This window comes from Plectropomus leopardus, chromosome 23 (assembly GCF_008729295.1).
Source record: "Plectropomus leopardus isolate mb chromosome 23, YSFRI_Pleo_2.0, whole genome shotgun sequence".
Classification (NCBI taxonomy): domain Eukaryota; kingdom Metazoa; phylum Chordata; class Actinopteri; order Perciformes; family Serranidae; genus Plectropomus; species Plectropomus leopardus.
In genome coordinates, this window is record NC_056485.1 from 15950718 (window position 1) to 15964218 (window position 13501).

Genomic DNA, 13501 nt, shown 5'->3' on the forward strand with positions numbered 1-13501 from the left:
CTGAATTGAAATCAATGCTGACAGTGTGTTTGTTTGACCACAGCAGAAGATAACTGGATCCTTTGTAGCCTTTAATGAGTTTGAGGTGTTTTAATGACTAAAAAACAAAATGATATAATACATTTCAGAGCAATATAAAGCAGTTTCATGTAGTAGCGGACCCACAGTTACCTGTCAGAACCATTTAAAGGGAAGAGTTTCCTACCTGGTCAACAAATTGCAAATAAAAACAACACCCTCTGTGGTTTCTCCAACCAAGTCACACCGTTTGTGTTACACATCACCAAATTTGTGCTCCTGCTGCGCTGTCACTCATCCTCTCCTGGTAATAATGCACACTGAGAGCTCCAGATCTGTTTTCCGATTAATTATTCTGTTTGCATCTTTATCTAAAAGCAAGAGGAGGAAGAAAAAAAAGATTCAGCGCCGCTCTGCCAAACTGTTGACATCTTTACAGGCTGTCTGCACTCAGCCGAGAGCTATTTTAAGCCTGTTGTTAGTGAGGAACCAAATGCTTGTTATTTTCGCTGCCTGTGAGGGTTGACACTACTAGACATTGTTGATTCTCTCTCTGCTTTTCTTCCATTCGTCCTCTATATCTCGTTCTGTCTTTACACAGCGTTTTTGTGTTTGCTTGTGTGTGCTCGTGTGATTTCGAGTTAATTAGTATATTTGTCTTTTATGCCTCTGTGGCGTGTGTTTTGTATGTGTTTGTTTGTTAGCTTGTCAGAGGTTAGTGTGTGGAGATAGCCGATAAGCTTATTGAGGACCTCGGGATCTCCCCATGTGAGGTTTTGAGCCACATCAGCTCCCACCACTTCTCATGAAAACACACACAATTACAAAGAGATCCAAGTCTAAAGTTTGTTGATCATCAGTATTGGATCACTGGGTTTTCTGGGGATTTACACTGTGAAAAACCTTCTGCACGTCAATGGGTCATTTTTTTCCCTTTTTAAAATGTGTGTGTGCCCACGTGTGTGTATCCTTGTGTGACGGCTGCTAAGCTCGCCCATAAATCTACCAGGATCAAAGTGACTCTGGAAAGGTAGCAAATAAGTGGATGAAGTGTTTGAAATATGGTTTTGCTGACTTTACTTCAAGTGCTCAATACTAAAGCGCACACAAACACACACTGATCACATTCAGCTGTTTGTGATATCCCTGCGTGTGCATGTGTGTTTAACTCTTAGCTATGCCTGTAGCATGTGTAATTAACTGCTGAGCGAGTGGTTGTTTGTGTACATTTTCCTGTGTGTGCATTGCCTGCAGGGTTTCCGTTAAAGCATTTTTTTGCAAACTTTGCCGTATTGACTTTCTAAGATACTATATGCAGGGCTTCGTGTTAGCGGAGTGGTTAAAGGGGACCTATCATACAAATTTTTAAGTTTATATTCTGGGGTTCAACTCGGAGATGTTTATGTGCTTCAGTAGTCAAAAAATGTTTTTTTTCATCATACTATCTGTGCTGGAATACCTGAGACAACCCATTTTAGGGCCTGTCTCTTTAAGTCCCCTCCTGAAAAGGTCTTCTGTGAATGGTCAATATTTCCGGGTAAAAGCTTTTTGACCAAAACTCTTACAATCAAACATGTTCTAGCGGGAATATGATCAGTGACAGATATGATGTGAGTAGTAACGAATTAACCTGACGCTAGCATGTTGCTACATGTAGCAGTGTACTTGAAGTTATAGACATGACAGAAAATAAAGAAACGTATAATAGGTCACCTTTTAGACACAGTGTTGGATTGTGACAGGAATTCCTATGTTGCATTTCGTCCCTCTTTCTCACTTTCCATATTTCATGTCTTCACTGTCAATTTATTCTGAAATTGATGCTCTGAAATCACTCATCAGAGAGCCCTCAGTCACACTGTCAGTCCTTCAGTTTAACTGTTAAATAGGCCTTTTTGTTCCCTCTGCATCATTGTCCTCAGAACAACACACGATGAAGGTTTAAACTGACAGCGCAGCATGAGTGGTAGCTTCACTGCGCGCTGACTGAGCCTTTGTTTTTTCTAGCTTTAGTCTACAAAGTTTCACACGTCTGGTCTTGTCTTGAAACTTGGCTGTATATATTGTAGGTAATCCATTGTACAGAAGCAGTATGTCCTCTTTTGTTTTTAGGAATTGTTTCGTGGTATTGTAGTTAAGAGCTGGCACTACTTTAGAAAGTCTTCCTTGAGGGTGCGTCTCAGTACTTGTGGAAAATGTAAAGGTGGACTCAGGCTTGCTTTTAACGTGTTAACCTGTCAGGTCTGGACGACGATATTATATCATTAAGTGGAGTTTTATCGTGATTATATTTTCACATTGTCTTAAGGGTTTTACAGAATTAAGTGTCCAAATTGTTGATTCTTCAAGCAAACTGTATAGTAAAAGAGTAGAGTTAAAGGATAGATGTATATACTTCATGAATATTATCTTAGATTGGTTTTGATTTCTGCACCTAAAAGATCCATCTGATGTTTGATTTTTAGTGCTTTTATTTTCTGTTTCATTCTGTGGGTTATTTCAAATGAATTCCCCTGATGTCGATGTAGAGTATCGTTTCTATCATCTTTAAGATAGTGGATCTCACAGTGTGTGTTGCTTTGTGTCCAGACTGAGTGTTTGGCCCAGCTGTGTTTCGGGGACAGACTAATGCATGTAATGGAATGATAATGAGTTTGGAGGAGAGAGGCAGAGGAGGCTAATAAAGAAGGAGGTAGGACTCTCACTCTTTCTGTCAGCGACGGAACGGGCGTCGCCATTGATCACAATTACCGAAGGGAGGAGGAGATGCCACGTTATTTAGGAGAGGAGATGGGATGGAGCGATGGCAGGAGTTATCCTTAAGTAAGAGAGGAGATGAAGCTCTCATGACAAGAGTGAGGAGGGATAAAAAAGGGGTGAAATAAAGTGAGAACAAGAGGAAAGTTGAGATTCAGGGTGAGAAGCTGAAAGAAGGAAACAAAGCAGGCATGAAATGCTGTTTTCCCTTTGTGCTGTGTACTTAGCATGTTGTTTTGCCTGTACGACACGACAAGGTCACACCTCCCGTGACAGACTGTCGTCAAGGGAACCATAAGCACCTTCCTCTTAAAGCCACAGGCATTCACCACCCCCCTCACACACACACTCACACATTTATACACATTCTTCCATAATCCTCTTGAAAAGTACATTTTGACGTTTTTACGCTTAAATTTCTCATCCATATTTATTTCCATCACAGGGAAATCATGGCCGTCTTTGTATTCTTGGCGACTCTCTCTCTATTTTAGCTCCCTGCTGTAGGTTAAATCTCGCCGAAATGAGGAGTCAATTAATGGATTAGTTGCTTGGCGAGAAATTAATTGACATTTCGATAATCTCTTAATCACTCGAGTCAATCATCAAGCAAAAGCCAAGTGTTTGCCGCTTCTGCTGTCTGGATTTTCTGGTTTGGATTTTATGTTAGGTTTTTAAAATGATATTTGCAGAAATACTTTTTTTTTAGGGCTGCGCAATAGATTGAAATATTTTTCAAATTGCAATATGGCAAAAATGTAATATCCAATTTGCAGGAACTATTTTTTTTTTTTTTTTTTTGATAAATGTGTTACAACATACCATTAAAAAAGAAGCATTGGTGCGACAGAGTTGCCCTATTCTACAAATCATAATCCAGATGTATGGGAACATGCTTGTTTGATAGACATTATCATCATTTTTATATTTTTTTCAATTAAAATATAATACAAAAAATGCTATTTCTGTTCAGAAACAGAAAACATAAGCTGCAGCCATCTTTTCACCTCAGTAGCGCTCCTCTTTGCTACATTAGATTGATGCTCACCATAGTGTCTTCCGTATGAAGGTGAGCGAGCCAAAAATAACTTTATCACATTTTGCGTTAAGCGAGATGGCTTTGAAGGTTGTCAGTCATCCTTTCAAACCTGTTTTATCAGGTTAATGGTTGTGATGGGCTAAAGCCACTCTGGTTTGGTGAAAATCTGTTTGCATGTGAGGGGGACCAGACATCTGTGCCATAGCAAATAAAAAACATGATCCCGCAGAGTCATCTTGTTCCCGGGCTAGACATTTCATAGACTAAAGATTCAATAAACTGCAAAAAAAAATCTCATCACTGAAGGATAAATCAATTAAATGAGCCCTTTTTTGCATCTTGCTTCAACTTGTTTTTCTTTCTTGTGGTTTGATATTCGATACTGTTTGGGGCTTAATTTGTGTGTTTGTGTTTGTGTGTGTGCACTACATTTGCCGTCTTTGGCAGACGTGCCGTCTTTCTTCAGAGACTGGCCTTTCCAGAATGTCAGAGGTCAATCTTCCCACAGACATTATTGAACGGCTCTCTGCCTCTGTCAGCTCCCCTCCTTTCATCCACCCATGCTTTCCTCTCCTCCCAACTAATAAACAAACAAATAGCAGTGACTGCTGGGAAAACACAAGTTGTTGTCAGCCAGAGGGGCATTAAACATTTATTTAGTGGTGGTGTATCAGACAGCGAGGTCTTCTCCAGTTTGTCCTGTAGAAGAATGAAGGCTTTGTATGACAAATGATGCACTCAGAAGCCACTGAGGACACACACAAACACACTGTTCCTCTTCTATACATCAACACACACTCTGCAGGCGAAGGTCTTTCCTTCCTATTTTTTTTTTATTTTTACACAATATCCAACGACTGTGGCACAGTTTCAAAACACTGGACAGGAGAATGAATAAAAGTCCTGCATGCAGGCTTAACAGCATGCATAAGATTGATTAATACGATTATTTACAAACTGTGAAAAATGTTCCTAAATGTTCTCAGAGCTATATGTCAGTAGTTCCCAACCTTTTTTCTTGAGGGATCCAACTGAGCATTTTTTTTTCAAAAACATTAAAGGCAATGACCAATTTGGCAAGAAATGTCCATCAAATTGAATGAAATTGGGGGAAAAAAATAATAACCTGATTTTTTTTACACTGTATTTATAAATTATATAATTGTTATTGTTATGTATTTAAATTTATGAAACAGAAAAAATAGACTTTTTTAAGTTTTCAGCACTTTTGGGTGATTTTATTTTTTTGTTTTTTACAGAAAATGACTGACTGACTTTTCTTTCTTTTACTCTTTCTTGAAAGAATGACCTACCCCCTCTATAAAGAGTTAAAAGTATAGTAACGTATTCTGTCAGGTGGGAAATGTTATCAGAATCAACTACTACCCCCATAAATGTAGTGAAAAGTAGGTGAGACCCAGCAGGATGATTGGTTAAGTTTCACATTCAGTGCACTTGAAGTTCTGCTACTCCGCCTGTTCCAAGAGTACACTCTGCGCTCTGAGAGTGTGTTGCAATCAATAACCAAATGGTACATATATATATATATATATATATCTTCCTTCCAATAGCACTCCTTAAGAACGGTCCATTTCCAAAAGTAGAAAATGTATATATAGATATGTTAACCAACATGAGCCACCACAAATAAATGAGCCCTGCATTGTTCTATTGGCTTTTTTGTTTTTTTAATTGCGTACTTTCCTAATGCAAGACAAGGATGTTAAATGAAATGGGACACTCAAGAGTTATTGTAAGAATATTCTCAGACATTCTCATCATGTACTTCAAAAACATAAATGCAAAATTTGTGACGTCACTCGTATGTTTGTGAAGGGAGTTTTTGAAGCTGGTTTCCTTATCGCAGTCTTCCCAGGAGTTTAAAGGCAGAAAAAGTCCCAGTTTTGCCCAAGGGTTTTTCTTAGACACCTGCTAATACGGCAGACACACCCAATTAATACTGTACATGCCTTAAGTCCTTTTCCACTGGAACTAAAGTTACAAGAAGCGAAACTAGCGTGTTGCAAGGACAAATGTGTCAACATGTTTTTTAAGAGAACTCACGTGTTATTTCTTGTATGTGTTTTTTCATATTTTGTGTCCAACAGCCATTAGAGGAACTGCAACTTGATGCACTTCCACATTGGCTTTAACGCTCACTTGTGGTGGCTGCGGCTCGGTCCAGACATTATCGATAGTGAGTTAAAACGGTGGGGGGGGGGGGGGTCTGTTTGCATCTCTGTGTTTTATTGATCATGTGATGTCAAGCACGCTGTTGTTGCAAAGCTGCCCCTCTGATCTGATATTCTCCAGACCATGTGCTGTTTAACAAACAGCTGAAGCACATTACCCAACAAGGACAGACAGGGTTGCTACTTTCAGCTGTGAAAATGGAGCAGACGTTGCTCAAACAGCATCTGCTAATACTTTTTACAGTTTGTTTAATCCTGAGAAGGTGTCAGAAGGGTGGAGCCGGCATCAGGAAGTTTAAACAACCACAGGAAAGCTTTTCAAAGACAGTTTAGTACATGTTTGAGTAATCACTACTTTACACCTTAACTGAACACAAGCCTCTGAAGAAAATGTCCCACCCAGCTGGAGACAAACTGAACTCACAACTGCTTTTAAGTTTATAGTCCACGTCTAAGTGGATATGCCCTTTTTTTTTTAAATGTATACATTTTATACCTAAAGTATTGATTCAAACAGTTCAAAAAGTATGAAACATGAAAAACTAGGGCGCTGAAACACAAATTTGAAAGTGTTAAGTCTGGAATGACTTGAATGTTTTAAATTCTACTTGGATCTCTGTCAGGTCTAAATATTTGAGAAAAATGAGAACCACACCTTTTATTTAAACATGATGCACACCAAGAGCCTGAAAAGCTCTGTGATCACAGGTGTGATTAACCGTCAAATTTTTTTAATCGAGTCAACAATTGGCAGATTAATTGATAATTAAAATATTTTAAAATAATATAATATAATATAATTTGCTGCTTTTCCTTCATGTAGTGTGATAATATGTGGAATATTTTGGGGTTTTGGACTGATCAAGAAATTATAATAATGTATTTTTGGACTCCTTATCGATGATAAATTGATCGACTGATAATGAAAATGACAGTTAGTTGTGGCCTATTGTTTTCCTGCTGAGATATTTATATATATGTTAAAAAAGTGAGCCATATATGACTCTCAAACTTTGTTTCTATATTACTTTATGCAATTAGTCGATCCAAAAGCGAGAGAAAGAAAGCTGCGAAAGGAGCAAACAGAACAGGTGCAGCTTCATAAAATCACATATTTACACCAACATACCAGACTTTTTGTGCTTCTATGGACAATTTTAGAACAAAAAACAGATTTGAGTGCAAGAAATTTAGATCCTATTTGGAATTAATCAAAATTTTGGCTTAGCTAGACTGCCTTAAAGTTTTGTTGCATTTCCCATTATGCATTGCAGCCTATCATTATATCCCAGCTGTTGCTGTGTAGCAGCAGGTTTGTTATCATTTGTGCAGGAAATACAATGCTGTGCTCCCATTTTTTCCTTCTTTTCTGTACAAAAAAGGCCTTATTGTTGTTATCTCGTCGCTGTACTGCCCCTTGCCATCCTGCCCGGTGTGTTTTTCTTTGAATGCCCCTTTGCTCTTGTCTGGTCTTGTGCAGATTGATAATAACGTGTTGTGACTGTCGAGGTGTAGTGACAGGCTGTCGAGGAGACGGGCCAGAGAAGTGAGAACTGGACTGGAGAGGAAGCGTTTGTGGCAGGCGGACTGTTGTGACCTTTACAATGTGATTCCCCTCGTCAGCTGAAGCGACAAGTGCTGTAACCGTGTGGCGGCCGAGACTGGAGCTGTTTTTTCTTTAATACATTTGGCTGATTGTCTCTTCCAGAGGGATTTTTTTTACAGTAGTTAAGAGTTCAGGGGTCACCGCAGAGGGATAAGTGTCAGAAAATTAATAAAAATAGCAGCTAAGGAGCATGGATGTGTATTATTTCTATTTCATTTTTCTATATATCACTCATGAATGGTTTTTCATTGTGCAGCTAAAAGCGCTTCTGTTGTCGGATGTGTTGAGAAGATGTACAACTAAAATCTGATGCTTTAATGGAAGGCTTGTGTTTCAGCAGAGTACCACGGTAGTAAAGCAGAAGTCCCACTGGTGCCTGCATCCATTTACTGAGCAACAATGAAGTACAGCTTGGCTATTTACTGTACATTTATCTCAAGGGGAATTTTGAATTTGTTGTATCCTGCAGGTTGTAATCCACTGAGCAGTTGATGAAGAGTTTTGTGCGACAGTACAGGCCTGCAAAATTCTGAGAGGATTTAAGGTGCAAACTTTACAGGAAAATTATTTGTGGAACAAAAAAACTATATTTCTATTTAATTTGCTCAGGGTGTATTTAGCATGTCATATGCAAATTCATTCATTCATTATTTATAACTTGGGAAATCAATTGAGGGAGACCCTCCTTTTCAGTGATGCCACACATGAACAAAGACATTAAAAACAATCAATAAGCAATCAACAAGCAAACGAATAACAGAATAGAGATAAAAGATGCACTGTGAGAGAATGACATTTTTCCTAGTTCAGTTCTGATTTGGGAAAAGTGGAACAACAAGCTGTTCTGCGACCAAGATTATGTGAGTTTAGAGCTAAAAGGGATGAAATAAAGGGAGGAAACATCTGTTTCAAAGCTTTATAGATGAATAAAAACCAATGCTGATCCCACCTCACAGCAAAGTATAGATAAAAACAAACCTTTTACCAGATCATTGGCACACGTACAGTATTTGTAAATCCTTATAAAAGAAATGGGAAAAAAAAATGCAATGAGTTGATGACGGCTTTCTGGGTTTTTTTCAGAAACTTACCAGACATTGACCGGCCCCTGCAGCCCTCCGCAGATCACCTCACACTGTCAATTTTGCGTAGATTTCTAACATTTCTCCAGTCCTGATTCTGTGTAGAGTTCATGATTAATGAGCACTATCAGTATGACATCTTGTTCGAGTTTTGATTAATAACGGTCAAGGAGTTTTAAGACCCTCCAGAAGCTATAACCCACAGCGTTGATGTCGGACGATGAAGGCCCCAGCGGTGTCATAAACACTTACTCGTCTCGTCAGCTCTGTGATTGATCATAGTCTGGGAGGAAAACGCTACCGAGCAGGTGCAGACCAGCGATGTCCTTCTGATGCGCGACAACTGCCAAGATTGACATCATACCAAACGTCCTTTCAGACGTCCCTGAAAGATGTGTATCACTTAAAGAGATCTGTGTCATCCGGACGGACAGAATCTGTGATCTGACAGAAAATTGATAGTCACCTTTTGTTTTGATGATTGATTAACGTTTGAGTATTTTTTCAAGCAAAAAAACAGGGTTTGTACAGTCATTAAAAGAAAACTGGAAAATAATTTGCAAATAGCCACTCTCAGGCCTGGGAAAGTTTTGGAAAACTAAATATACCCTGAAAGATTTGGAGAAATCATGGAATTGCAGTGATAATTTCAGTTTCTGGCTGTGATACTTGGTGTCATTTTTGGTGATTAAAAAAAGACAAACATGCCTTAAAAACCTGTGGGCCCGCTGGTTTGTAAGGCATGTTTTCTTTAAAAACAAAATTGCCTGAAAATTTGTCTTTTGATATTGACAAAAAAAAAAAAAGAAAAAAGAAAAATGGCCATTTTTTTCTTAATCGCCAAAAAACATTAAAAAGAGAAAACAAACCTCCCAAACCTTACATTTTAAAAGAAAAGGAGCCTTTTTTTCTTCTTTAAAAATTAGAACAAAAATCTTGAGGAGAAAAAAAGGCCTATTTTTCCTTTAAAAATCTCCCAAAAATTTTAAAGAAAAAAAAAAGGCCATAAATCAAATAAAGATCCGATAAGGAGTGGTCATTTCAGAGAATTTATGGTCTTTAAAAATTTGTTTTAAAGTCATGAAAGTGATGGAAATTTATTGGTAAAAATGTGTATGAACCCTGATAATATTTCTGAAATAAAAAATAAGATAAGATAAAATAAAATAATAAATAAACACAGCAAACTTTTATTTTTTTAAGTCATTTTTCAAGCAAAAAAGCCAAACAATATTTTGTTTCAGCCTCTGAATTGTGTGAGATGGGTATTTATTTTGAAGTGCATCAGCGCAAAAGCCACAATTACCAGTTCACCTCTGACTCAACCAGCACTGCATTCTCTCCATCTTCCAGTCTAACTGTCCCACCTCTTCTGCTCCATCCATTTTCTCCCCTCGCCTCCCTAATGGCTTACCTCAGGTGCTTCAATCCCATCCCAAATCGACCCCTGGCACCCATCCTCTCCACCTTTATTCACTCCACTCACATCCAGCAGGTGTAAGCAGACGCTGCACTCTGCTGCCCTTTCTATCCAAAGAGAGAAATTGATTTGTTTTTATTCATAGGTTTAGCCTCTCCTGCACACTTTGATCTTGTTCAGAAAGCCTCGGGACCGAGCAGGGAGGCTCTGGGTGTTTTGTCGCCGAGTGTTACTGCAGTTGCGTCAGCAGTCGGGCCACTTGTGCGTGTTTGAGTGTCGGGATGGGAGCGCTGTAAGAAAGATGAAAGGCAGTAAAGTGGGGTGGATTTGGAGGAAGGCTCAGGTGAGATGAGAGAGTTTGAGGGGGGAGAGGTGCTCTTTTCCACTCTGTCTGCCTTTAATCTCTACAGCTGAAATACAAGTTTCGTGTTTGTGTATCAGTACTTCTTTCTTTCCACTCCGGCCTGCCTGGACTATTGATCTTCTCTGTGCAGGGCTTGGCTGATTGGTTTCTTATTGATTGTGTTGATTGCTTTTCTCTATTGTTTTCAGTCATGAAAACCACATGAAATTGATTATTATGTGAATGTGAGATATAAAAAGCAGGGGTTAGTAACTTTGCCTTGCTGAATAAATGCAATGTTGACTCATAAATCAGCTCATAGCGTTTGCTTCCGAAATTTGTGATTCTAAGAAATATAAATACAGAAATAAAAAATATAATAGATAATATAATGAAAGAAATATGTAATCACAAAATACAGTGAAAAAATGTAACTCAGTAAAATTGCTTTTGGTTCTGGGAAATTGGGACGAGCAATTTTTTTGTATTTTTTTTAAAAGCACTTTATAGACTAAAATATTCTTAAAATAATTGCCAGATTTTTCGATAATGAAAATAATCGTTACTTGCAGCCCTTTTCAATATTTAATAGATTTTTTTTCTTTAAAAAATCATTTCATATTATTAGGAATGCCCTAATTTTTGGGCCTATGCTTTTTATTGTTTTTATTTTTTTGGCAGATATATCAGTTTTCCTTCTCTGTAACTGCTACTCAAAGGCATCTGCAGTTAACGGTCTTACTGTGTGTTATCACACAGTTTTAGAATCATAATAACAAAATCATTAAATAAGTATTACACTTTTTTTCTCACCTTCCTTGAATAGAAAGAATCTCGTCTTCTTTCTTTCTTTCATTTTTTTGATGCATTTGCGATGTCAGACAGTTCATCTCTTTGTGTCAGCCTCTTTCATCCTCAGATCTCGATTCTCTCTCTTGATATGTCCCTCAATTTTCCCGTCTCTTTTTTCCTTCATTGTCTGACTGCTTGCTTGTTTTTTCCCCCTTCTCTGTATTCATCGCTTTTTGTGTTTGTCATTTTCCTCCATCTCCTCGCTCTGTCTCTTTCTTCTCTTTTCTCTGTCTGGTCCTTTGTCAGCCTGTCTGTCTTTTCCTTTTCTCCTGTGCGTCATTCTTTCAGATAATATGCTATCTCTATCTCTGTGTTTTTCCTTTGTTTTTCTCTGAATCCCTCTCGGCGGCCCCTGCAGGTTTATTTTAGTGGTTTATGTTCTGTCTCTAAAGCCCTGAAGGTGAATTATTGAACAGACTGACCCCTGGCTTCACAGCTGCTGTTTGTGTGTCTTTTCTCCAATTCCATTTCAGTTCTTTTGAGTGCTTTTTGTATGTGTTTCCAAGTTTTTGAACAAATTGCTTTCCGCGTGTGTAAATTGTGCATTTGAAGTATGTGAAATGGGAGGAGACTTGTAGCTGAGGTGCAAATTGAAATTACGCAAGCTCTTCTTTCGAAGACATCCAGCATGATTTCTTCAGTGTTTGGGTGCACTTACATAAGTGTTAACTTCACTTTGGAAAAAGGACATTTTTACAAAAATAGCAAAACATTTTCCATCTCTTCAGAGGCATAATTGAATCTTTTTATAACAGCTTGTCATCAGAAAAAAAAAAACACAAAGCTGCACTAAAAACCTCTTTAAGTGTCCCCTTTTATTTGATTTTTGCTTTATTTGATGCTCCACTGGAGAGTCAGAAAGCAAAGATGAAGCAGAATTGGGATGACATTGCTGCTCCTTTACTTTTTGGCTTTCATGCTTTTACATTGTTTTCACACAGGTGCAAAAAAAGATTCAGAAAGTTTTGTATTTGCAAGCAATTTGTCTGGTGTTTTGTTGCATAACAATAAAAATGTTGCAAAAGCAAAGAGCCATGATACAAAATGTGACAAATCCACAATAGAAAATGTGATAGAAAAAAGACAGAAATAAGAAAAAAAAAGCTTTGTTCACCCACCATCAATCAAAAATAATCGAATTAAAAGTTTGGAAGCGTTTCCTTTTGACAGCTTCTCATTCGTTTTGCACTTTCCACACAGAATAAATGTTCATCAAAACTCAAGAGACATAATATTAAAAAAATATATTAAATGTGAAAAAATCTAAGAAATTAGTAAAAAATATCTCTGTTAAGATGCAGTAACTCTTAAGCAAAGCTTTGTTCATGCACCGTCAATCAAAAACAAACCCCAAAAAATAAAAAGAAAAAAATGTTTTGAGAGCTTGTCATCAATTCAAGCATCATTTTGCAAATGTTTGTTTCTGTTGTGTTTGAATTAAAATGTCCTGGGAAGCTTTTCCCGACCTTTTGACAGCTTCTCATCCGTTTTGCACTTTCCACACAGAATAAATGTTCATCAGAGGGAATAGTATGAATGGGGAAATAAAAAGCTCAAAAATCTGAGTAGGTGTTGATTTCTAGCGAATGCCATAAGCTTGTTAGAGGGTGAGTTTGGTATTTTTCAACTTGGACCCTGTTTTTCTGTGTTTTTGTGTCTCCCAAACCCACCGGACTTGGAAATTATTATGATAATGAAGTCTTTTGATTAAGGTTTTAGTATAGTTCTTATGATAAATATTATTTCTAATATTTTATGGAACATTATTTATTCAAATACTGCTTTTAGTATAGTTACAATGCACTTTAATGCACTTTATTAATGCACTTTACTCTGTGCACTTTAAATTGTATCCACAATAGCACTTTATTGTATAATTGTATAATACAGTTCGGTGGAATTAGTGTTGTCGAATTTGGGGCTGTTTCTGGTTATACAAAAAGGATCTTACTTTTTAGTACAGGTATATCTCTGTAGGAATCCTTTTCATAAAGTTGTCACACATGTATAATAATAATTCGAGCCTGTCAGTGGCAAAAACAAGCACTTTTAGTGGACAGAAATTGACAGTTAGAACGGGCCCAGAGTTGTTACATTGCAGCCCGTTTCGCTCAACACTGGACCATTTTCAAAAATTGTTTACATTAGTCACTTGGACACAAAAACATGGGAAAATAGGGTCCAGGCTGAAA

At 37.7% G+C, this 13501-nt stretch overlaps 1 protein-coding gene across 1 annotated transcript in view; it reads left to right on the forward strand.

Moving 5' to 3' along the window:
- LOC121962000 (phosphofurin acidic cluster sorting protein 1-like) overlaps positions 1-13501 on the forward strand; it is a 66976-nt gene that overhangs the window by 26737 nt on the left and 26738 nt on the right. The gene's annotated exons all lie outside the window — the stretch shown is intronic.